Below are 27,196 nucleotides of genomic sequence, written 5' to 3'. Positions count from 1 at the left end.
ATATATTAATAATGGTTCTTTCATTGAATAAGTGTACTCACTAATGCAAAATAAAAGAGGAATTGTGTGTAGGTTAAGGGGTGTACAAGAACTCTTTGTAGTATTTGTTCAAAAATGAAGTCTATCAAATAAAATATATCCTTGCACAAACCTTAAAAATTGTACATATGCTTATACCCATATAACCACCATACAAAACAAGATTTAAAAATTTCTCATTACTCTAGTAGATTCCTGTTTGCCTTCCCTCTTTTAAAGGTAGCTACTCTTTTCAATCATTTGACTTATTAGTTGTGACTCACCAAGTTAGTTATGACTATTCTTGAATTTAATGTAGGTGAATCATATACCATGTACTCTTTTAAGCCTCTCTCTCTCTCTCTTTCTCTCTCTCTGTGTGTGTGTGTGTGTATGTGTGTGTGTGTCTGTGATATCATTAACTCTTGTTTTCAGGGTCATTTTGGCAATAATTCCCAATGTGTTATTCCATATAAAGTTTATAATCTACCTTTCTAACTCCAGGAAAAACAAACTGATGGTAATGTCATTGGAATTGAATTAAATTTATAGACGATCTTGGAATGAACTGACATATTTATAATGTTGCTTATTCTTTATGATGTGGTGAATGTTTCTACTTGTTAAAGTCTCTTTTTGTGTGTGTATTTCGGTACTTATAGTTTCTGTATCTGTATTTTTGTTGCTATTATACCTGGAATTTCTTTCTACTGTATCTTCTATTCAGTTACTGTCTTTATATAGGAATGCTACCTGTTTACCTGCTAGGTTTATATTCTTATACTTTACTTAATTTCCCTATTTCCTTATTTATTTATTGAGATGAAGTTTCACTCTTGTTACCCAAGCTGGAGTGCAATGGCATGATCTTGGCTCACTGCAACTGGCGCCTCCCAGGTTCAAGTGATTCTCCTGCCTCAGCCTCCCAAGTAGCTGGGATTACAGGCGCACTCCTCCACACCTGGCTAATTTTTTGTGTTTTTAATAGAGATGAGGTTTCACCATGTTGGTTGGGTTCGTCTCAAACTCACCAGGTTGGCCAGGTTAATCTCGAACTCCTGACCTCAGGTGATCTGCCCACCTTGACCTCCCAAAGTGCTGGATTACAGGTGTGAGCCACCGCACCCAACCAATTTCCTTATTTTTATAACAAGTTGTTTTTTTTTTCTTTTCTTTGAGACATACTCTCGCTTTGCCTCCCAAACTGGAGTGCAATGGCGTGATCTTGGCTCACTGCAACCTCTGCCTCCTGGGTTCAAGCGATTCTCCTTCCTCAGTCTCCCAAGTGTTGGGATTACAGGTGCACACCACCACACCTAGCTAATTTTTTTTTTTTTTTTTTTTTTTTTTTGTATTTTTAGTAGAGACAGGGTTTCACCATCTTGGTGAGGCTGGTTTCAAATCTTGACCTCAAGTGATCCACCCACCTCTGCCTCACAAAGTGCTGGAATTATAGGCCTGAGCCACTGCACCTGGCCATAACAATTTTTCTGTTAATATTTTTGGTAGAAGATTTCTATATACATAATGATGTTCCCATAAATAGAGATAGGTTTATGTGGTTCTTTAAAAATTATTGAATTTAGTTGTTTTCACTTGTCAATTATTTTAATTCAATGTTCAATTATAGTGGAGATAGTAAGAATCCTTTTCTTTTTCTTTCTTTAGCAGGAATACTTCTATTATTTCACCTAATGTGCAATAATGTTGTGTGTATGAGTGAGTGTGTGTTAGGAAAGTTAAGAAGTAACTTTCTATTTCATTGAATGCTTTTAACATGAAAGGATTGTAAATGTTGTCAAGTGTCTTATAAGATCTGAAGAGATATTCATCATGCTTTTTCTTCCTAGATCTATTACAATGATTGATTAAATTAATGGCTTTCTTAATATTGATCCATCCTTACATTCTTGAAAGAAACCCCTCATGATCTTTATATATTAATTTACTTTTCTTTTCTTATTTCCTCTTTTTCTTTTCTTTCTTTCATTCTTTTTTCCTTTTTTTTTTTTTTTTTTTTTTGTGATGGAGTCTTACTCTGTCACCCAGGCTGGAGTGCAGTGGTGTGATCTCAGCTCACTGCAACCTCTGCCTCCCGCGTTCAAGCAATTCTTCTGCCTCAGCCTCCCAAGTGGGTAGGACTACAGGCACTCGCCTCCACACCTGGCTAATTTGTTGTATTTAGTAGAGATGGGGTTTCACCGTGTTGCCAGGCTTGTCTCGAACTCCTGAGTTCAGGCAATCCGCCTACCTCGAAACCCCTCATGATCTATATATATATTAAGTTTTAATATGATGCTGGATTCACTTGGCTAATATTTTAGATTTCTGCCATAATGTCCATGGGGAAGACTGGTCAATACTGTCCTTTTTGTTGATTATATTTTTGTTCAAAGTCACATCATATTTGTCTCACAAAAATAATTTGCAAGTTTTTCTTTTTTACTCTCTGGATCAGCTCAAGCAGCAGTGGAATTATCTAGTCATCACAATTCTGGTAAAACCAATTATGTCTCCCACTTTTTCCTCTCTCTCTCTCCTGAGGGGTGTGGAGGATCTTTTACAACTTTTTCTATTCTCTAATCAAACCAATTTTAGTAAATTGAGGTTTCCAAAAAATATACATTCCCTACAACTGGGGGAATAACTGGATACCTATCCTCTATTGGGGGATACCTGGAGACCTATTTCACTGATGGTATTGTTTAGATCTTCTCTGTTCCTACCAAAATCTTGCCCACTTTTTCCATCTTCAAGTGAGAGAAGGGTGGTGTCTGTCATTAGTTATTTATATTTAGTTCCTCCAGGACTAAATTTCTGCTCTATGAAAGTTGTTGCTTTCAATGGATTCAAAAATAGTAATAATTATTATTTTCTCATGGTGAATTATAGTGTCATTCTTTGTCATTTTTAACACTTTTTAATTCTAAGTTTTGTTTTGTTGGATAACAAGATTTTGACTCTTGCTTTCTCTTTATTTTCATTTATTGTATCTCTAGCTATCTTTTTGTCTTACATGTAGTATGTCATTGGATTTTGCTTTGTTAGTCTATATGAACAACTTACTTATTCTTCTTTTATATATATATATATATTTTCTTATTATACTTTAAGTTCTAGGGTACATGTGGATAACGAGCAGGTTTGTTACATATGTATACTTGTGCCATGTTGGCGTGCTGCACCCATCAACTCGTCAGCACCCATCAACTCGTCATTTACATCGGGTATAACTCCCAATTTAATCCCTCCCCCCTCCCCCTCCCCATAATACACAGGTGTGTGATGTTCCCCTTCCCGAGTCCAGGTGATCTCATTGTTCAGTTCCTACCTATGAGTGAGAACATGTGGTGTTTGGTTTTCTGTTCTTGCGATAGTTTGCTGAGAATGATGGTTTCCAGCTGCATCCATGTCCCTACAAAGGATACAAACTCATCCTTTTTTATGGCTGCATAGTATTCCATGGTGTATATGTGCCACATTTTCTTAATCCGGTCTGTCACTGATGGACATTTGGGTTGATTCCAAGTCTTTGCTATTGTGAATAGTGCCGCAATAAACATACGTGTGCATGTGTCTTTATAGCAGCATGATTTATAATCCTTTGGGTATATAGCCAGTAATGGGATGGCTGGGTCATATGGTACTTCTAGTTCTAGATCCTTAAGAAATCCCCATACTGTTTTCCATAATGGTTGAACTAGTTTACAATCCCACAAACAGTGTAAAAGTGTTCTTATTTCTCCACATCCTCTCCAGCACCTGTTGTTACCTGACTTTAAAATGATTGCCATTCTAACTGGGGTGAGATGGTATCTCATTGTGGTTTTGATTTGCATTTCTCTGATGGCCAGTGATGATGAGCATGTTTTCATGTGTCTGTTGGCTGTATGAATGTCTTCTTTTGAGAACTGTCTGTTCATATCCTTTGCCCACTTTTCGATGGGTCGTTTGTTTTTTTCTTGTAAATTTGTTTGAGTTCTTTGTAGGTTCTGGATATTAGCCCTTTGTCAGATGAGTAGATTGCAACAATTTTCTCCCATTCTGTAGGTTGCCTCTTCACTCTGATGTTGGTTTCTTTTGCTGTGCAGAAGCTCTTTAGTTTAATTAGATCCCATTTGTCAATTTTGGCTTTTGTTGCCATTGCTTTTGGTGTTTTAGACATGAAGTCCTTGCCCATGCCTATGTCCTGAATGATATTACCTAGGTTTTCTTCTAGGGTTTTTATGGTATTAGGTCTAACATTTAAGTCTCTAATCCATCTTGAATTAATTTTCATATAAGGAGTAAGGAAAGGATCCATTTTCAGCTTTCTACTTATGGCTAGCCAATTTTCCCAGCACCATTTATTAAATAGGGAATCCTTTCCCCATTTCTTGTTTTTTTCTGAGGTTTTTCAAAGATCAGATGGCTGTAGATGTGTGGTATTATTTCTGAGGACTCTGTTCTGTTCCATTGGTCTATATCTCTGTTTTGGTACCAGTACCATGCTGTTTTGGTTACTGTAGCCTTGTAGTATAGTTTGAAGTCAGGTAGCGTGATGCCTCCAGCTTTGTTCTTTTGACTTAGGATTGTCTTGGAGATGCGGCGTCTTTTTTGGTTCCATATGAACTTTAAAGCAGTTTTTTCCAATTCTGTGAAGAAACTCATTGGTAGCTTGATGGGGATAGCATTGAATCTATAAATTACCTTGGGCAGTATGGCCATTTTCACGATATTGATTCTTCCTATCCATGAGCATGGCATGTTCTTCCATTTGTTTGTGTCCTCTTTTATTTCACTGAGCAGTGGTTTGTAGTTCTCCTTGAAGAGGTCCTTTACATCCCTGGTAAGTTGGATTCCTAGGTATTTCATTCTCTTTGAAGCAATTGTGAATGGAAGTTCATTCCTGATTTGGCTCTCTGTTTGTCTGTTACTGTTGTATAAGAATGCTTGTGATTTTTGCACATTAATTTTGTATCCTGAGACTTTGCCGATGTTGCTTATCAGCTTAAGGAGATTTTGGGCTGAGACAATGGGGTTTTCTAAATATACAATCATGTCATCTGAAAACAGGGACAATATGACTTCTGCTTTTCCTATCTGAATACCCTTGATTTCTTTCTCTTGCCTGATTGCCCTAGCCAGAACTTCCAACACTATGTTGAATTGGAGTGGTGAGAGAGGGCATCCCTGTCTTGTGCCAGTTTTCAAAGGGATTTTTTCCAGTTTTTGCCCATTCAGTATGATATTGGCTGTGGGTTTGTCATAAATAGCTCTTATTATTTTGAGATACGTTCCATCAGTACCGACTTTATTGAGCGTTTTTAGCATGAAGGGCTGTTGAATGTTGTAAAGGGCTTTTCTGCATCTATTGAGATAATCATGTGGTTTTTGTCTTTTGTTCTGTTTATATGATGGATTACGTTTATTTATGTTGAACCAGTCTTGAATCTCAGGGATGAAGCCCACTTGATCATGGTGGATAAGCTTTTTGATGTGCTGCTGGATCCGGTTTGCCATTATTTTATTGAGGATTTTTGCATCAATGTTCATCAGGGACATTGCTCTAAAATTCTCTTTTTTTGTTGTGTCTCTGCCAGGCTTTGGTATCAGGATGATGTTGTCCTCATAAAATGAGTTAGGGAGGATTCCCTCTTTTTCTATTGATTGGAATAGTTTCAGAAGGAATGGTACCAGCTCCTCCTTGTACCTCTGGGAGAATTCAGCTGTGAATCCATCTGGTCCTGGACTTTTTTTCATTGGTAGGCTATTAATTATTGCCTCAATTTCAGAGCCTGCTATTGGTCTATTCAGGAATTCAGCTTCTTCCTGGTTTAGTCTTGGGAGAGTGTAAGTGTCCAGGAAATTATCCATTTCTTCTAGATTTTCTAGTTTATTTGCGTAGAGGTGTTTATAGTATTCTCTGATGGTAGTTTGTATTTCTGTGGGGTCGGTGGTGATATCCCCTTTATCATTTTTTATTGCGTCTATTTGATTCTTCTCTCTTTTCTTCTTTATTAGTCTTGCTAGTGGTCTATCAATTTTGTTGATCTTTTCAAAAAACCAACTCCTGGATTCATTGATTTTTTGGAGGGTTTTTTGCGTCTCTATCTCCTTCAGTTCTGCTCTGATCTTAGTTATTTCTTGCCTTCTGCTAGCTTTTGAATGTGTTTGCTCTTGCTTCTCTAGTTCTTTTAATTGTGATGTTAGAGTGTCAATTTTAGATCTTTCCAGCTTTCTCTTGTGAGCATTTAGTGCTATAAATTTCCCTCTACACACTGCTTTAAATGTGTCCCAGAGATTCTGGTATGTTGTATCTTTGTTCTCATTGGTTTCAAAGAACATCTTTATTTCTGCCTTCATTTCGTTATGTACCCAGTAGTCATTCAGGAGCAGGTTATTCAGTTTCCATGTAGTTGAGCGGTTTTGATTGAGTTTCTTAGTCCTGAGTTCTAGTTTGATTGCACTGTGGTCTGAGAGACAGTTTGTTATAATTTCTGTTCATGTACATTTGCTGAGGAGTGCTTTACTTGCAATTATGTGGTCAATTTTGGAATAAGAGTGATGTGGTGCTGAGTAGAATGTATATTCTGTTGATTTGGGGTGGAGAGTTCTGTAGATGTCTATTAGGTCTGCTTGCTGCAGTGATGAGTTCAATTCCTTGATATCCTTGTTAACTTTCTGTCTCGTTGATCTGTCTAATGTTGACAGTGGGGTGTTGAAGTCTCCCATTATTATTGTATGGGAGTCTAACTCTCTTTGTAAATCTTTAAGGACTTGCTTTATGAATCTGGGTGCTCCTGTATTGGGTGCATATATATTTAGGATAGTTAGCTCTTCCTGTTGAATTGATCCCTTTACCATTACGTAATGGCCTTCTTTGTCTCTTTTGATCTTTGATGGTTTAAAGTCTGTTTTATCAGAGACTAGTATTGTAACCCCTGCTTTTTTTTTTTTTGTTCTCCCTTTGCTTGGCAAACCTTCCTCCATCCCTTTATTTTGAGTCTATGTATGTCTCTGCATGTGAGATGGGTCTCCTGAATACAGCAAACTGATGGGTCTTGGCTCTTTATCCAGTTTGCCAGTCTGTGTCTTTTAATTGGAGCATTTAGTCCATTTACATTTAAGGTTAATATTGTTATATGTGAACTTCATCCTGCCCTTATGATATTAAATGGTTATTTTGCTCGTTAGTTGATGCAGTTTCTTCCTAGCCTCGATGGTCTTTACATTTTGGTATGTTTTTGCAATGGCTGGTACCGGTTGTTCCTTTCCATGTTTAGTGCTTCCTTCAGGGTCTCTTGTAAGGCAGGCCTGGTGGTGACAAAATCTCTAAGCATTTGCTTATCTGTAAAGGATTTTATTTCTCCTTCACTTATGAAACTTAGTTTGGCTGGATATGAAATTCTGGGTTGAAAATTCTTTTCTTTAAGAATGTTGAATATTGGCCCCCACTCTCTTCTGGCTTGGAGAGTTTCTGCCGAGAGATCTGCTGTTAGTCTGATGGGCTTCCCTTTGTGGGTAACCCGACCTTTCTCTCTGGCTGCCCTTAAGATTTTTTCCTTCATTTCAACTTTGGTGAATCTGGCAATTATGTGTCTTGGAGTTGCTCTTCTCGAGGAGTATCTTTATGGTGTTCTCTGTATTTCCTGGATTTGAATGTTGGCCTGTCATACTAGGTTGGGGAAGTTCTCCTGCATGATATCCTGCAGAGTGTTTTCCAACTTGGTTCCATTTTTCCCCTCACTTTCAGGCACCCCAATCAGATGTAGATTTGGTCTTTTTACATAATCCCATACTTCTTGCAGGCTTTGTTCATTTCTTTTTCTTCTTTGTTCTTTTGGTTTCTCTTCTCGCTTCATTTCATTCATTTGATCCTCAATCGCTGATACTCTTTCTTCCAGTTGATCGAGTCGGTTACTGAAGCTTGTGCATTTGTCACGTATTTCTCGTGTCATGGTTTTCATCTCTGTCCAGTCGTTTATGGCCTTCTCTGCATTAATTATTCTAGTTATCAATTCTTCCACTTTTTCTTCAAGATTTTTAGTTTCTTTGCGCTGGGTACATAATTCCTCCTTTAGCTCTGAGAAGTTTGATGGACTGCAGCTTTCTTCTCTCATCTCATCAAAGTCATTCTCTGTCCAGCTTTGATCCGTTGCTGGCGATGAGCTGCGTTCCTTTGCAGGGGGCGATGAGCTGTCATTTTTTGAATTTCCAGCTTTTCTGCCCTGCTTTTTCCCCATCTTTGTGGTTTTATCTGCCTCTTGTTTTGATGATGATGACGTACTGATGGGGTTTTGGTGTAGGTGTCCTTCCTGTTTGTTAGTTTTCCTTCTAACAGGACCCTCAGCTGTAGTTCTGTTGGAGATTCCTTGAGGTCCACTCCAGACCCTGTTTGCCTGGGTATCAGCAGCAGAGGCTGCAGAAGATAGAATATTGCTCTACAGCGAGTGTACCTGTCTGATTCTTGCTATGGAATCTTCCTCTCAGGAGTGTACTCCACCCTGTGAGGTGTGGGGTGTCAGACTGCCCCTAGTGGGAGATGTTTCCCAGTTAGGCTACTCAGGGGTCAGGGACCCACTTGAGCAGGTAGTCTGTCCGTTCTCAGATCTCAACCTCCGTGTTGGGAGATCCACTGCTCACTTCAAAGCTGTCAGAGTCGTTTGGGTCTGCAGAGGTTTCAGCTGCTTTTTTGTTGTTGTTGTTGTTGTTGTTGTTGTTGTTGTTGATCTGTGCCCTGTCCCCAGAGGTGGAGTCTACAGAGAGAGGCAGGACTCCTTGAGCTGCTGTGAGCTCCACCCAGTTTGAACTTCCCAGCTGCTTTGTTTATCTACTTAAGCCTCAGCAATGGCGGGCGCCCCTCCCTCAGCCTCCCTGCTGCCTTGCCGCCAGATGGCAGACTGCTATGCTAGCAATGAGGGAGGCTCCATGGGCATGGGACCCTCCTGGCCAGGTGTGTGAAATAGTCTCCTGGTGTGCCGGTTTGCTAAGATCCTTGGTAGAGTGCAGTATTGGGGTGGGAGTTACCCGATTTTCTAGGTGTTGTGTGTCTCAGTTCCCCTGGCTAGGAAAAGGGATTCCCTTCCCCCTTACGCTTCCCAGGTGAGGTGATGCCTTGCCCTGCTTCAGCTCTCGCTGGTCAGGCTGCAGCAGCTTACCAGCACTGATTGTCAGGCACTCCCCAGTGAGATGAATCCAGTACCTCAGTTGAAAATGCAGAAATCACCTGTCTTCTGTGTCGCTTGCGCTGGGAGTTGGAGATCGGAACTGTTCCTATTCGGCCATCTTGCTCCGCCCTCCTTACTTATTCTTCTAATAGGTGTATTATGTCCAGTTACATATATTGGAATGATCAACATACTTGCTCTCATTTCTGTAATGTTATTTTATTTCAAATATATAACATACACATTTGTGTGTGCTTGTGTCTGCTCCCATTGTCTTGAAAGTCTGGATCTTCTCTCACTTTCCTTTAACTAATGTAAGATGCAGACTTCAGTTCCACAAAATGGTCCTCATTTGTGAAAGATCTCAGGATGTGTAATATTTGTTCTACTCCACAGCTTTGATTCCCAGCTACAGTCTCATGGGTTTGAATACCCAGGGCTCATCAACTTTCAGTAATCTGCTTTGCCTTTTTTGTGATTCTTGTTTACAAGTAGATTGAATCTGCTCTCCATTTTAATTTTTTCTTATTATTTTATTCTCTTTATCATTGTCTTTTGAATTTTGAGAATGTATTTGTGCTTTCCTTGGCCAATGTAATTTTCTTGATTATTCAATATTCTGCTATTGTCTCTCATAAATTTTTAAAATTGTTGTCATTTAATCATACTCATGCTATCTTTACTGATCTCAATTTATTCTCTCTTTATAATTGCTGCCCTAATTTCTCAGATGCAATGCTGCTTTGACTAGTTTTGAAAACACTAAATAGAAATTTTCTGTGTATGTCTTCCTTCTCTTCTTGTTTGCCATTTATTTCGGAGACACAATTTTAAAACAGGTCCTATTTAGAACCACAGTGCTTATCTTTTGTAAGTATGGTGGCTTGTTTCCATTTCTGTGTCCTTAAAGAAAAGGATTTGAACATATACACATTCTCAGATTTGGCTGAAAGGAAATTTGAGTTGAAAGCTATCCCTTAGATTCATGCGGATATCATTCTATATCCAATAGGCCTAGAAGCACAGACAGTGTAAAATTTAGAATTGTGTTACTTTCATGACAATACTTTAGAAACTTAGCTACTTAGTGAAACAGAGAGATATGTGATCCAGAATTTAACTTGATACAGTTGATCCAGATAGCTAATGTATTTCTTGTTGTTGCTTGTCATGTTTGCTGAATTTTGAAAATGATAGTGTCCTTTACTGAATGACAAAACTATCTTTATGTCATGTGTAATGCAGAAAAAAATGTTATAAAATCTTGATTCAAGGATACAGTGGTTGTAGGATTGATGTGCTCCTCCCACAAGCTCACTGCACACTTTGCCTCTGCTATGACTTCATAAGTTTAACATTCCACATCCTGTGACAGTGCGTTCCACTTATGTCCAGCAAAGATACTCTGTCACAGGATGAGAGCTTTGAATGAGTCCTTCCTTCATTCAGGTCTCTTGTGTTCTGTATCTCACAGGAATTCCTTAATATTTTTGCAAGTGAAATATATCCTCTCTTGTTTTCTTTACTCATGGAAATTTCCCCCAATTTCTGGGGAGAAAGAATTAGATTCTGTCTATCACATGATGATCTACTTCATGTGCTCAGAAAATTGCATTTGAAGTCAGTGGTGGAAGATATGTGTATTGAGACATCCCCAAATGCAAGTATTCTCACTCTTTACTTTTCAAATTTAAAATTAAGCTAAGACAATCAAAGTCTATCAGATTTGTGGATGACATTATATATAATTCTTTTGTCAGTGTGAAAGCTGGATCAGTATCAATAGTCAATGGCAGTCAGTTCCTTTCAAATATTCAGACACTTGCAAAATATAGTATTAATTGTAAAAATGAATGTATTGTCTCAATATTTAAGTCAGCCATATACTTCCACTTAATTAATTTATTATTTAATGTCCTTAAAACACTCCTGAAAAAGAAAACAAAAGAATATGCAAGCATGGTGCATATAATCATATGAAAATATGGCCCTTAAAAGCCAATTTACTTTTTCAAAAGTTATAAAGTCATGTTTATTAACAAAATTCAGATGGCACATATATTTTCTTTTCAAGGTTTCTTATGTTAATAAACTATAGAAAAATACAAAACATTGTTTATATTATATATCTGATTTTCTTTTTGTAATTTTCAAATAGAGCTATTTGTTTTTTCCTTAAAAGAACTTATTCTTTGCCTAGACCCAGAGAATTTTAGGTAGGAAGAGATCAAAGAGACCACTTCATATTTTATAAATGAGAATGCTAAAGTTAATTGAGAAGTGGAATTTGGGTAGGAACCCATGTCTTTTGACTTAAAGCTCTGTGAACTTTCAAAAGCATGAATGCTGTGTAGCCTCAGGCTGAAAGAGCCTTTGGTCAGGATTTCTTAAGTCTAATCTGTCTGGTGTGTGGATGAGCTGTAGCATATGTATGAGCTTCTTGGCATTGTAGGAAAGTGTGTGCCTGTGTTTGTGTGCATTTTTCTTGGAATGGCTTTCATTACCTTCTTAAATGAGGTCAGTGACTTTCTCAAAGGTTAATGAATACTGCTGAATACTAATAAACACTTCAATAATAGTAAGTGATTTAACAATGTATCACAATATGGAGGAAAATGATTTAAATAGAGAGCAAATTCAGAAGGACTGGTATTATAAAGTTATGTATTTTTATATGTAAACTTAAAGAGAAACATCATACATATAGTATATACCACATAGGAAGTAACGAGGTCCTTTAGCAGATATTTCTGATGATACATTTAGTATTCAGTCATATACCTGCAAAATATCCTCTTAGTAAATATAAACATAATCTATTTATGTATCTTCTTTAATAATTTAAAAATTCCATCATCTAATTTAACTTACTTATCTATAGTAAAGATGGTGCTTCTCTAATCTATTTGGTGGGGGCAGGAGGAGACAGGAGTAGAGTGTGTGGGATGAAAGGAAAAGAGAGGGAGACATTTTCTATTTTTTGATTTTATTTAACCTTTGTCTCAATGAAAGACTCAGGGCTTAAGATAAAATAGCAGATAAGCAACAAAAAAATGTAGTGCATATTAATCCTTCTGGGCCAATGTGTCATAATATATCTATTATTCACAGTAGATTTCACATCAATAAAAATTTAATTCTCATTCTCAAAGAGTAAATAAGAATTTCTTAGTCTCTTGAGTTATTCCATAATTCATATTATGATGGTTCATCAACAATAATGCCAGCTAATGCACAGTTATCAGTCAGGATACTCCTTTCCATCACTTCCTCTTAATAATTCCTGCCAGTGGACTTGCAACTAGTTATCCAATTGTTTGTAGTACTTGCAATACTTTGTGTGCTTGTGCGCATTCACTTGAAACTCCACTCTTGCTCAGTTAAGATCACAAGATATGTGTGTGTGTGTGTATATGTATATACACAAAAAAGATATATATGTATATATATGCAGATATATTTATTAACCTAATACACATATGTGTATGTATTCACACATATATGTAAATATATGTGTGTATATATGAAAGGTGATGAGATACACACACACACACACACACACACACACACACACACACACACACTATATATGTGATCAAAGATGGCTTATCAATCTTCTCCGAATGAAAATCACATTATAATTTCCTTTCAGGCCAGGTGTGGTGGCTCATGCCTGTAATCTCAGTACATTGGGAGGCTGAGGTGGGAGGATAGCTTGAGCCCAGGAGTTTGAAGCCAACCTGGGTAATAAAATGAGACCCTATCTCTGTAAGGTTTTTTTTTTTTATTTTTTTTATTTTTGCCAGGTGTGGTGGCATGTGCCTGTAGTTCCAGCTACTTGGGGATTTGAGTTGGGAGGATCACCTGTGCCCAGGAGGTTGTGGCTGCGATAAGCCATGATTACACCAATGCACTCTAAATTGAGAGATCCAGTGAGACCCTGTGTCTAAAAATAGATAAATAATTTCCTTACAAAGTACTTATTATTATTATTATTATTATTATTATTATTATACTTTAAGTTCTAGGGTACATGTGCATAACGTGCAGGTTTGTTACATATGTATACTTGTGCCATGTTGCTGTGCTGCACCCATCAACTCGTCAGTACCCATCAACTCGTCATTTACATCAGATATAACTCCCAATGCAATCCCTTCCCCCTCCTCCCTCCCCCCAACCATGATAGGCCCCAGTGTGTGATGTTCCCCTTCCCGAGTCCAAGTGATCTCATTGTTCAGTTCCCACCTATGAGTGAGAACATGTGGTGTTTGGTTTTCTGTTCTTCTGATAGTTTGCTAAGAATGATGGTTTCCAGCTGCATCCATGTCCCTACAAAGGACACAAACTCATCCTTTTTTATGGCTGCATAGTATTCCATGGTGTATATGTGCCACATTTTCTTAATCCAGTCTGTCACTGATGGACATTTGGGTTGATTCCAAGTCTTTGCTATTGTGAATAGTGCCGCAATAAACATACGTGTGCATGTGTCTTTATAGCAGCATGATTTATAATCCTTAGGGTATATACCCAGTAATGGGATGGCGGGGTCATATGGTACATCTAGTTCTAGATCCTTGAGGAATCGCCCAACTGTTTTCCATAATGGTTGAACTAGTTTACAATCCCACCAACAGTGTAAAAGTGTTCCTATTTCTCCACATCCTCTCCAGCACCTGTTGTTTCCTGACTTTAAAATGATTGCCATTCTAACTGGTGTGAGATGGTATCTCATTGTGGTTTTGATTTGCATTTCTCTGATGGCCAGTGATGATGAGCATGTTTTCATGTGTCTGTTGGCTGTATGAATGTCTTCTTTTGAGAACTGTCTGTTCATATCCTTTGCCCACTTTTTGATGGGGCTGTTTGTTTTTTTCTTGTAAATTTGTTTGAGTTCTTTGTAGGTTCTGGATATTAGCCCTTTGTCAGATGAGTAGATTGCAAAAATTTTCTCCCATTCTTTAGGTTGCCTGTTCACTCTGATGGTAGTTTCTTTTGCTGTGCAGAAACTCTTTAGTTTAATGAGATCCCATTTGTCAATTTTGGCTTTTGCTGCTGTTGCTTTTGGTGTTTTAGACATGAAGTCTTTGCCCATGCCTATGTCCTGAATGGTACTACCTAGGTTTTCCTCTAGGATTTTTATGGTATTAGGTCTAACATTTAAGTCTCTAATCCATCTTGAATTAATTTTCGTATAAGGAGTAAGGAAAGGATCCAGTTTCAGCTTTCTACTTATGGCTAGCCAATATTCCCAGCACCATTTATTAAATAGGGAATCCTTTCCCCATTTCTTGTTTCTCTCAGGTTTGTCAAAGATCAGATGGCTGTAGATGTGTGGTATTATTTCTGAGGACTCTGTTCTGTTCCATTGGTCTATATCTCTGTTTTGGTACCAGTACCATGCTGTTTTGGTTACTGTAGCCTTGTAGTATAGTTTGAAGTCAGGTAGTGTGATGCCTCCAGCTTTGTTCTTTTGACTTAGGATTGTCTTGGAGATGCGGGCTCTTTTTTGGTTCCATATGAACTTTAAAGCAGTTTTTTCCAATTCTGTGAAGAAACTCATTGGTAGCTTGATGGGGACGGCATTGAATCTATAAATTACCTTGGGCAGTATGGCCATTTTCACGATATTGATTCTTCCTATCCATGAGCATGGTATGTTCTTCCATTTGTTTGTGTCCTCTTTTATTTCACTGAGCAGTGGTTTGTAGTTCTCCTTGAAGAGGTCCTTTACATCCCTTGTAAGTTGGATTCCTAGGTATTTTATTCTCTTTGAAGCAATTGTGAATGGAAATTCATTCATGATTTGGCTCTCTGTTTGTCTGTTACTGGTGTATAAGAATGCTTGTGATTTTTGCACATTAATTTTGTATCCTGAGACTTTGCTGAAGTTTCTTATCAGCTTAAGGAGATTTTGGGCTGAGACAATGGGGTTTTCTAAATATACAATCATGTCATCTGCAAACAGGGACAATATGACTTCTTCTTTTCCTATCTGAATACCTTTGATTTCTTTTTCTTGCCTGATTGCCCTAGCCAGAACTTCCAACACTATGTTGAATAGGAGTGGTGAGAGAGGGCATCCCTGTCTTGTGCCAGTTTTCAAAGGGATTTTTTCCAGTTTTTGCCCATTCAGTATGATATTGGCTGTGGGTTTGTCATAAATAGCTCTTATTATTTTGAGGTACGTTCCATCAATACCGAATTTATTGAGCGTTTTTAGCATGAAGGGCTGTTGAATTTTGTCAAAAGCCTTTTCTGCATCTATTGAGATAATCATGTGGTTCTTGTCTTTGGTTCTGTTTATATGCTGGATTATGTTTATTGATTTGCGAATGTTGAACCAGCCTTGCATCCCAGGGATGAAGCCCACTTGATCATGGTGGATAAGTTTTTGATGTGTTGCTGGATCCAGTTTGCCAGTATTTTATTGAGGATTTTTGCATCGATGTTCATCAGGGATATGGGTCTAAAATTCTCTTTTTTTGTTGTGTCTCTGCCAGGCTTAGGAATCAGGATGATGTTGTCCTCATAAAATGAGTTAGGGAGGATTCCCTCTTTTTCTATTGATTGGAATAGTATCAGAAGGAATGGTACCAGCTCCTCCTTGTACCTCTGGTAGAATTCAGCTGTGAATCCATCTGGTCCTGGACTTTTTTTGGTTGGTAGGCTATTAATTATTGCCTCCATTTCAGAGCCTGCTATTGGTCTATTCAGGGATTCAACTTTTTCCTGATTTAGTCTTGGAGGAGTGTAAGTGTCCAGGAAATTATCCATTTCTTCTAGATTTTCCAGTTTATTTGCATAGAGGTGTTTATAGTATTCTCTGATGGTAGTTTGTATTTCTGTGGGGTTGGTGGTGATATCCCCTTTATCATTTTTTATTGCGTCTATTTGATTCTTCTCTCTTTTCTTCTCTATTAGTCTTGCTAGCGGTCTGTCAATTTTGTTGATCTTTTCAAAAAACCAACTCCTGGATTCATTGATTTTTTGGAGGGTTTTTTGTGTCTCTATCTCCTTCAGTTCTGCTCTGATCTTAGTTATTTCTTGCCTTCTGCTAGCTTTCGGATGTGTTTGCTCTTGCTTCTCTAGTTCTTTTAATTGTGATGTTAGAGTGTCAATTTTAGATCTTTCCTGCTTTCTCTTGTGAGCATTTAGTGCTATAAATTTCCCTCTACACACTGCTTTAAATGTGTCCCAGAGATTCTGGTATGTTGTATCTTTGTTCTCATTGGTTTCAAAGAACATCTTTATTTCTGCCTTCATTTTGTTATGTACCCAGTAGTCATTCAGGAGCAGGTTGTTCAGTTTCCATGTAGTTGGCCGGTTTTGATTGAGTTCTTAGTGCTGAGTTCTAGTTTGATTGCACTGTGGTCTGAGAGACAGTTTGTTATAATTTCTGTTCATGTACATTTGCTGAGGAGTCCTTTACTTCCAATGATGTTGTCAATTTTGGAGTAAGTGCAATGTGGTGCTGAGAAGAATGTATATTCTGTTGATTTGGGTTGGAGAGTTCTATAGATGTCTATTAGGTCTGCTTGCTGCAGAGATGAGTTCAATTCCTTGATATCCTTGTTAACTTTCTGTCTCGTTGATCTGTCTAATGTTGACAGTGGAGTGTCAAAGTCTCCCATTATTATTGTATGGGAGTCTAAGTCTCTTTGTAAGTCTCTAAGGGCTTGCTTTATGAATCTGGGTGCTCCTGTATTGGGTTCATATATATTTAGGATAGTTAGCTCTTCCTGTTGAATTGATCCCTTTACCATTATCTAATGGCCTTCTTTGTCTCTTTTGATCTTTGATGGTTTAAAGTCTGTTTTATCAGAGACTAGTATTGCAACCCCTGCTTTTTTTTTGTTCTCCATTTGCTTGGTAAATCTTCCTCCATCCCTTTATTTTGAGTCTATGTATGTCTCTGCATGTGAGATGGGTCTCCTGAATACAGCAGACTGATGGGTCTTGGCTCTTTATCCAGTTTGCCAGTCTGTGTCTTTATTTGGAGCATTTAGTCCATTTACATTTAAGGTTAATATTGTTATGTGTGAACTTGATCCTGCCATTATGATATTAACTGGTTATTTTGCTCGTTAGTTGATGCAGTTTCTTCCTAGCCTTGATGGCCTTTACATTTTGGCATGTTTTTGCAATGGCTGGTACTGGTTGTTCCTTTCCATGTTTAGTGCTTCCTTCAGGGTCTCTTGTAAGGCAAGCCTAGTGGTGACAAAATCTCTAAGCATTTGCTTATCTGTAAAGGATTTTATTTCTCCTTCACTTATGAAACTTAGTTTGGCTGGATATGAAATTCTGGGTTGAAAATTCTTTTCTTTAAGAATGTTGAATATTGGCCCCCACTCTCTTCTGGCTTGGAGAGTTTCTGCCGAGAGATCTGCTGTTAGTCTGATGGGCTTCCCTTTGTGGGTAACCCGACCTTTCTCTCTGGCTGCCCTTAAGATTTTTTCCTTCATTTCAACTTTGGTGAATCTGGCAATTATGTGTCTTGGAGTTGCTCTTCTCGAGGAGTATCTTTGTGGCGTTCTCTGTATTTTCTGGATTTGAATGTTGGCCTGCCCTACTAGGTTGGGGAATTTCTCCTGGATGATATCCTGAAGAGTGTTTTCCATCTTGGTTCCATTTTCCCCCTCACTTTCAGGCACCCCAATCAGACGTAGATTTGGTCTTTTTACATAATCCCATACTTCTTGCAGGCTTTGTTCATTTCTTTTTCTTCTTTGTTCTTTTGGTTTCTCTTCTCGCTTCATTTCATTCATTTGATCCTCAATCGCTGATACTCTTTCTTCCAGTTGATCGAGTCGGTTACTGAAGCTTGTGCATTTGTCACGTATTTCTCGTGTCATGGTTTTCATCTCTTTCATTTCGTTTATGACCTTCTCTGCATTAATTACTCTAGCCATCAATTCTTCCACTTTTTTTTCAAGATTTTTAGTTTCTTTGCGCTGGGTACGTAATTCCTCCTTTAGCTCTGAGAAGTTTGATGGACTGAAGCCTTCTTCTCTCATCTCGTCAAGTAATTCTCCATCCAACTTTGATCCGTTGCTGGCGATGAGCTGTGCTCCTTTGCCGGGGGAGATGTGCTCTTATTTTTTGAATTTCCAGCTTTTCTGCCCTGCTTTTTCCCCATCTTTGTGGTTTTATCTGCCTCTGGTCTTTGATGATGGTGACGTACTGATGGGGTTTTGGTGTAGGTGTCCTTCCTGTTTGATAGTTTTCCTTCTAACAGTCAGGACCCTCAGCTGTACGTCTGTTGGAGATTGCTTGAGGTCCACTCCAGACCCTGTTTGCCTGGGTGTCAGCAGCAGAGGCTGCAGAAGATAGAATATTGCTGAACAGCGAGTGTACCTGTCTGATTCTTGCTTTGGAAGCTTCCTCTTAAGGGGGTACTCCACCCTGTGAGGTGTGGGGTGTCAGACTGCCCCTAGTGGGAGATGTTTCCCAGTTAGGCTACTCAGGGGTCAGGGAGTCTGAGCAGGCAGTCTGTCCCTTCTCAGATCTCAACCTCCGTGTTGGGAGATCCACTGCTCTCTTCAAAGCTGTCAGACAGAGTCATTTGCGTCTGCAGAGGTTTCTGCTGCGTTTGTTATTGTTTACTGTGCCCTGTCCCCAGAGGTGGAGTCTTCAGAGACAGGCAGGTTTCCTTGAGCTGCTGTGAGCTCCACCCAGTTCGAGCTTCCCAGCCGCTTTGTTTACCTACTTAAGCCTCAGCAATGGCGGGTGCCGCTCCCCCAGCCTCTCTGCTGCCTTGCCGGTAGATCACAGACTGTTGTGCTAGCAATGAGGGAGGCTCCGTGGGTGTGGGACCCTCCTGGCCAGGTGTGGGATATAATTTCCTGGTGTGCCCGTTTCCTTAAAGCGCAGTATTGGGGTGGGAGTTACCCGATTTTCCAGGTGTTGTTTGTCTCAGTTCCCCTGGCTAGGAAAAGGGATTCCCTTCCCCCTTGTGCCTCCCAGGTGAGGAGATGCCTCGCCCTGCTTCAGCTCTCGCTGGTCAGGCTGCAGCAGCTGACCAGCACCAATTGTCCGGCACTCCCTAGTGAGATGAACCCAGTACCTCAGTCGAAAATGCAGAAATCACGGGTCTTTTGTGTGCCTCGCGCTGGGAGTTGGAGACTGGAGCTGTTCCTATTCGGCCATCTTGCTCCGCACAAAGTACTTCTTAAGAATATTGAACTTAATCTGTGGACTCCAGTTAAAAGCAAACAAAATCTATCTGAAATATAAATTAATTCCCTAATATAAAGAAGCATAAACACAAAAAGTCTTCATATTTGTAGCACAGTGATTTAGGAGATAAAGAAAATAATCATCTAGTTGACATTTATAAAGCCTTTATTTCTATTTTGCCCTTCATAATTCTTATAACTTTCTAAAATTTCAGATTAATGAAAATATTAAATACAATTATTCCAGAAATTATTGCTTTTTACATATCTTAGTTTGGGGTTTTGTAACAAAATCTCTTAGATTGGTGGCTTAAACAACAAACATCTGTTTCTTACAGTTCTGGAGGCCTGGAAGTTAAAAATGAAGGTGTCAGCAGATCCAGTGTCTAGTGATGCCCACCTTCTGGTTTGAAGATGGCTGTCTTCTAGTGTCTTCACATGGTAGAAAACAGAGAGGAAGCAAGTTCTTTTCTTGTGTCTCTTCTTATCAGGGCACTAATCCCATCGTAAGGATTTCACTCTCAATACTTAATTCCTTCCCAAGGCCCTTTCTTCAAATGCCATCACACTGGGGATTAGGGTTTTAACATATGAAATTGGAGGAGTTAGGGTAACTATCCAATAGGAGCTAATACTTCTTAAAATAATTACATTGTAATTTGTGATTTATATAAACGGTCTCATTTAATTGTATCATTTGAGGTAGGAGCCATTATTTCTATCTGAAAGACTGGAAAACTAAGTTTCATAAAGTTGAAACAGTTTTCCAGTGTCCCTTACTAGTAATAAGAGAGGCAGGATATACTCTCACAGTGGAAGCAAGTGGGTTTCTCAGAGGAGAAACGCAAAATTGACCTTTGCCACTCGAATATGTGGGAGAGATGTGCTTATTTGTGATTAATTCATTAATTGAGGTTGTTGGAGAATTTGGAGCATTAGCCATGTGCTCCAGAAAATTCCAGTAATGGGGGATTTATTTTGCCTTGTGCTAAATTTTCCACTCTGTTTATCTTCCATTCCAGCATAGATCATTAAGTGGCAAATAGGTCAAAGCGCTTGTATTTGCAGAAGCCCTTTAAAGCATGTTTTTATAAATTTATCCTATTAAAATTAACAAAACAAAGTAATTCTTTAGTACTGGTTTAATTTTATTCTTCATTTTGCTTAATAGTGACTAGTTCATTGGTGATTGGTATCAAAACATAAAAGATGGTGTTACTAGAGTTTTGTATTTTTAGAAATATAGATATTACATACTATGTGTATGATTTTGCAAAATAATTTTAGTTTTTGATTAGTGGGATCCCCTGAACAGAGCACTGTTGATGTGCCATACTACTCTCTGGGCAGACAGTGAGTTTATAATCTTTTTGTGTATTTTACAAATGCAGATTACAGGTGTCAGTCAAAAAGGGTGCATGAAACAAGTTGAATTCATTATTCTTGGGGAGAAAAAAGTGCTGTACCTGATGATGATGATTGAGAAACACAAAAGGTTAATAATTTGAAAGTATATGAATTTTATTTTGTTTTTTAGTAATGTAAGGGGTTCACTATTTTATTTTTATGCATGAGAAGGTAATTACAATTATTGTATATAATATGTGTTCATAAGTATTATTTGACCAGGTTGGGCTAATGGTTAAAGTTTCAGATAAACACTGGCTTGTCCTAAGCATCTGTGAATGTGTTTTCTATGTCCTCTTTTCTATTTGCCTTCTGAACAATGAAGACAAAATTTAATCAAGGTATTTTATATGTATGGCTAATTAGTATGTGACTGAAGTACAGTGGTGTGCTGCTTGCAATTCATATTAGTGCCTCTGCCACTTTTCCAAACATTAATAAGCATTTTAATATTTTATAAGCTGAGCTCTAAATTATGGAAAATAAATCTGAACACTATTAATATCCAACAGGGCACAATAAAAAAGGGGGACAGCGTGAACTATTGTGTAGCTGAGTACTTAACTCTAGAAATCATAATTTTTTTACTGATAATGGAGACCTTGGTGAGGCTAAGTAGAGTGCTTGGGCTTTCTAGAAAGAGCTGATATGTCATGAATGTATTTGAGCACTGTTGAAAATGATAAAAATTCATGCTCAATTCATCTCATTGGTGTATCAAAGAGAAACAGCTGCAGAAGCTGTCTGAAAATCATAAGGTCTGACTAATTCCGTGCTTTAATCCATCACATGTCAGGATTTACACTGAGCCTTAATACTGTATCACTAGTTTCAATCACATCTTGGCAAGTGCTGGGCAGGAGGGCAATACGTGGACACGAAGACATTTCAACATATATTTGTTTCCAAATGACAGACAAAGAGCTGAATAAGATGATGATGCTTCACTTATCTTCCAGTTCCTCTTCAGGATATTTATGCAAGGATATGCTTAGAACAGTGAGAGTACAACTTGTAATCAGTGGGTTGAAACTCAATTTTTAAGTATGACTATTTGAACTCATAAAGCTCAACTCAATGTAAGTATTTCATAAAAGTTGATAAGAAGACTTTTCCACCTCCTTATAATTCAAAATAACAACAGGAAAAAAATCAAGTTTATAGGTGTTAGATAATTCTGCTGGATCAACAAAAGCCATTATTTGTGGTTTAAAAATATAGAATGATATTCTAGTGAATAAGAGTACATATGAAAATTAAAGAGTGGATTTTAAAAATATCTTTCAACTCATCTGTATCTACCATTAGTCACATTTTAAACTAAATGCTGTTTTTTTCTTTGATAGCATTATGTGTCCTGTTGATAGTGATGTTTTATATAAAACATATTTCTGTTTCCATTATTTTCTAACTCAACATATATTGAGTAATATCTAACAGTTTTGCATATAATCTAGCTAATTGCCCAATGAAAATATTCTGGCTTGCAGATAGGTCATAACTGTAAGCACTTTTTCTTCCAGAGGCCTTTGTACATTATATACCTTCTGCTCCCTCTTTAGACACAATCTTTGTGAGAAGCCCTTGTTGATCCCCACACTGGAGGAAGCGAGGTGGGCTCTATGACTGACTTTTCAAGATTGCTCATGCCCATGGCTGACAAGCGGGTATTGGCCATTAGCTACGGTCCAGGGGCACTGGTTCTTCTCCATGTATGTCTCTTCACTGGCTGCTTGGGCTTCCTTAAATCAAGATATCTGAAATTCAAGAGTGAGGGGCTGCATAGACACAAATTGGAAGCTCCCAGTTCCTTAAACCATGGGTCTTAAAGCTAGCACAGTGTCACTTTTGCCAAATTATTGTGTAAGATGTCTTATAGCACCATGAATCTTTCCTTCATAGCCCCTTTCTCAGCTCGTCATTACACAGATATTTGCATGAGTTTTTTCTTTATTTTCTGTCTCCCCATTTGATTATGTGAGGAAGGTTGGAATCTTCTTTAATTTTTCTCACTGCTATGTCTCAGATGTTTAATGAATAAAATATAAAGTTGATCAATAATTTTTTATAGATAAGTGGAATGCATTCAACATTTTGCTCATTTACTTGAGAGAGGAGCCACATTTGCATGGTGTTTAATTCATGTTAGGTTCTGAGTTTGCACTGAATTGAGCAGTTCACTTTCTCTATTAAAAAAGCTTTCCTAATTTTTCCAGGTTAAATATACCATTTTATTTCAAATTTTCTATACATCACTGAGTTTTTCTTTTAAGAGAATTTGCTTTTTCAAATTTTATATTAATTTTGATTGAATTGATCATGGACATGCAAATTCAGTTAAGTATATAGAACTTTTAATTTTGAAAGTATTTTTCTTGTATTACAACAATATATGCAATCAATCAGATATTTTAGACCAGAGTTTTCAACTTCAGATAAAAATGGAAAAGCTGGAGACCTTTAAAAAGTGTTGATGCAGCATGAGTCCCACACCCAAAGATCCTGATTTAATTGGCCTGGAATATATCCTGGAAATTTGTATTAAATGTCCGAAGTAGTTATAATATTCAGCCATCATTGAAAACTACTGTTTTAACAAGTTCACCTAAGCCTTCTCTTCTCGGGTTTTAATGGGATTTGGTCATTTGTATTTTTAAAAAAACCCCATAAGATTCTAATCACCACAGTAAGAATCACTACTTTAGACAAGTATTATTTGCCTTTTATATTTATTTCATGTCAAGTGATCCTTCACTTTATATCTTTCAGAAGACTTTTTTCCCTAATAATATATTATGTGCTTAAAAATACCAACCTATTTCTTATTATATATTTTATATTATTAATATTTGATGTTCAATAGATGTTTAGCCCCATTGCTTATATTAAATATGAATGAAGTAATTAATTACACTCTTAAAGTGATCTATGTCTTTTCTTTGAAAATGTTATGACTACTTTGGTATATATTTACTGCACTGATGGGTTATGCAAAATATGTAAAATAATGGTTGAGACCGTGACTTTGAGTTGCCAGGCTCAGTGACTGAGATTATTGACCAGTGGGTCTACTGGTAGACCAGTTACACAAATAAACTATTGCACATATCATGTAATTTGGAAGTGCAAATGTCCCAGAAGATGAGAAATGCATGCTGCTATTTTTATCAGGCTTGGGCCTGGAAGTTAGCACTTGCAGTTTATTCCACCGTTCAAACAATCAAAGGGCCAGATTCAAGAAGAGGGTATACAGACTCTGTTTTTTCAATAGGAGGACTGTAAAAATAATTTGGGTCTATTTTAGAAGTTGCCACAGGAGCACACCGAAAAAGTGCACAGAGTTACCTCCTTTTCTTGCAATACAGTGAATTAAGTACTAAGACGGAGTCTCTTAGTAACAGCAACTACGATTTGGGTATTATAAAAAGGACATCTTATACACATCAGGTTGCTGACAAGAAACAAATAAATAAGACAAATATTAAATGAAGGTTGATACTAAAAGAAATAGGTGAAACACTGAAGCTGGTTTTTCCCTTGAGGGCATTTGCAAAACCAAGTGAGTCTTTATTTCATGGAACTCAGAGGATAGGACATAAAAACACAAGGTAAAAAGAGGAAAACTAGGAATAACTAACCACTCTAAGGAATGCCAAAGAAAATCACCTGTTCTGAATATTGATGCTGATTGGAGGTGTAAAAACTTATCCTGAGGATTAGCAAAAATAAGCTTGTTTTATCTATATTTGTAATGTGAATTCCCAGAATTGTGATGGATTGATAATGTTCTGAACACTTCAGTAGATAAATTATAATTTAATCATAAAACAGAGCAATATACATCAATTAAGAAAAAAAATACAGCTATACTCAACATGATCAGGTATAGTGAGAGAAAGAAGCCAGACACACCACCATACATTCTGTGTGATACAGTTATATGAATTTCAAAAGTAGGCAAAACTAAAATATATTGTTTGGGGATGAATAATTGGGTGGAATAAATAGGAAAAAACTAATAAGTGAATGCCACAAAAATGACAATAGTTTACTCAAATCCAGGTGAGAGAAGGTTAAAACCAATCAAGGCAAATTCAAAAATGTAAATTATTGGTGGAAGACTATAATTCACTGCTTTCAGTCATTAATAAATCAAAAGATGAGATTAATGCAGTTAATTAGTTTCAGATTAAGAATGTAGTAGAATATTGTACGTAGAAATGGCAGAATACATCTATTAAATTGCACAATGAACATTATGAAAGTTGACCATTCACCAGGCCATAAAGTGTCAACCAATTTCATAAATTTGGATCATAAAGACCTTATCCTTGGACTTTCATGCAATTAAATTTAATATAAATAAAGTTAATTCAAAAACATACATATATTTGGAAATAAACACATGATATAGAAAAAAAGGAATAACAAAAATCAGGAAATATTTAAAAAACAATAATGAAAATACTACATATCAGTATTAATGATATATAGCTATAGCACAGCTAAAGGGGAAAATGTAGACTCATGTATACTCATAGTAGAAAAAAGAAGAAAAGTAATTATCTATCTGTAGAAATTAGGGAAAAAATCAGAATAATGGCAATGAAGCTAGAAACAAGAAAAAAAGGCAGAAATGAATAAAATAGAAAAGAAATGTGAAATAAAGATGATCAGAAAGGCAAAACCTTATTATTATTATTATTATTATTATTATTAGTATATTTCAATAGCTTTGGGGGTACAAGTGGTTTTTGGTTAATAGATGAATCATATAGTGGTGAATTCTGAGATCTCAGTGCACCTGTCACTGGAGTAGTGTACATTGTACCTGATGTGTAGCTCTTTATCTCTGCCCCCATCCCACCCTCCCCCTTCTGAGTCTCTGAAGTCCATTATTTCACTCTCTATGCTTTTGCATGCTCATAGCTTGGCTCCCACTTATAAATGAGAACATATGGTTCTTTGTTTTCCACTCCTGTATTACTTCACTTATAATAATGGCCTCTGACTCCATCCAAGTTGCTTCAAAGCACATTTTTTTTTTTTGTTTTAATGGCTGAGTAATAGTCCATGGTGCGTATGTATGTATACAATGTTTTCTTTATCCACTCATTAGTTGATGGATACTTAGATCGGTTCCACATTTTACAATTGTGAATTGTACTGCTATAAACATACATGTTCCAGTGTCTTTTTCATATAATGACTTCTTTTCTTTGGGTAGATACCCAGTAGTGAGATTGCTGGATACACTGGTAGATCTACTTTTAGCTTTTTAAGGACTCTTTATACTGTTTTACATAGAGGTTTTACTAATTTACATTCCCACACTCAGTGTATAAGCATTCCCTTTTCAACACATCTATGCCAACATCTATTGTTTTTTCACTTTTTAATAATGGCCATTCTTGCAAGAACAAGGTGGTATTTCACTGTGGTTTTAGTTTACATTTCACTGATGATTAGTGATATTGAGCATTTTTCATATACTGCCCAAAATAATCTACAGATTTAGTGCAATTGCCATCAAAATACCAACATCATTTTTCACAGTATTAGAAAGAACAATTCTAAAATTCATATGGAACAAAAACTTCATTCTTTGAAAGCATTATAAAATTGATAAGCCTCTGGCAACCTTAATGGAGAGACAGACAAAGAGAGAAGAGAGGATAATTAATGCAGAATTGAAAATACTGTTGATAATTGTAGTTGCAATAGATATTAAATATATAATAAGAAGATACTGGAGAAAACTTTTTGTCAAAAATGTCAAATTTAGATAAAATGCATATAGTCTTTGAAAAATGGAATTTAATGAAAACAGCTCAAGAGGAAGAGAATTCCTGAATAGTTTTATGATGATTAAAAAATAACTCACTTTAAGTGGAACCTTGATCCACTCCCCCTTGTGAAGTGGGTCCTCCCAGCCAGGTCCTTCCAGCCAGGGCCTCCAGCCACTGCCTGTGTTCCACGGGGTTGACAGAGTTCCAATTTCTCCCTGGGACAGAATGCCTGAGGGATGGAGCAGGCTGCCACCTTGGTCATTTGGGCTAGTCAGCTGGTCCAGCCTGTGGGCCTTGGAAAGCCCAGACCAATCAGGGGATGAAAGGAAACGCAACACAGCACAGCTGCTCTACCAAAAAGCAGCCAGACTGCTGCTTTAAGCAGGTCCCTGATCCTGTTCCTCCTGACTGGGTGAGACCTCACAACTGGGGTCTCTAACCACCCCCTACAGATGCATTCAGACTGGCAGTAGATCAGTACCTATTGGATGGAACTTCCAGAGGAAGGGGCAGGCTGCCATCCTTGTTGTTTTGCAGACTTCACTGGTGATACCTCTACTTATGGGAAGAACTGAGGCAACTAGGGTCTGGAGTGAACCCCCAGCAAGCTGCAGCAGCCCTATGGAAGAGTGGCCAGACTGTTGAAAGAAAA

This window comes from Macaca fascicularis, chromosome 4, assembly GCF_037993035.2.
Source record: "Macaca fascicularis isolate 582-1 chromosome 4, T2T-MFA8v1.1".
Taxonomy (NCBI): domain Eukaryota; kingdom Metazoa; phylum Chordata; class Mammalia; order Primates; family Cercopithecidae; genus Macaca; species Macaca fascicularis.
The sequence above is the reverse complement of the archived record's forward strand: the minus strand, read 5'-3'. Positions refer to the sequence as shown.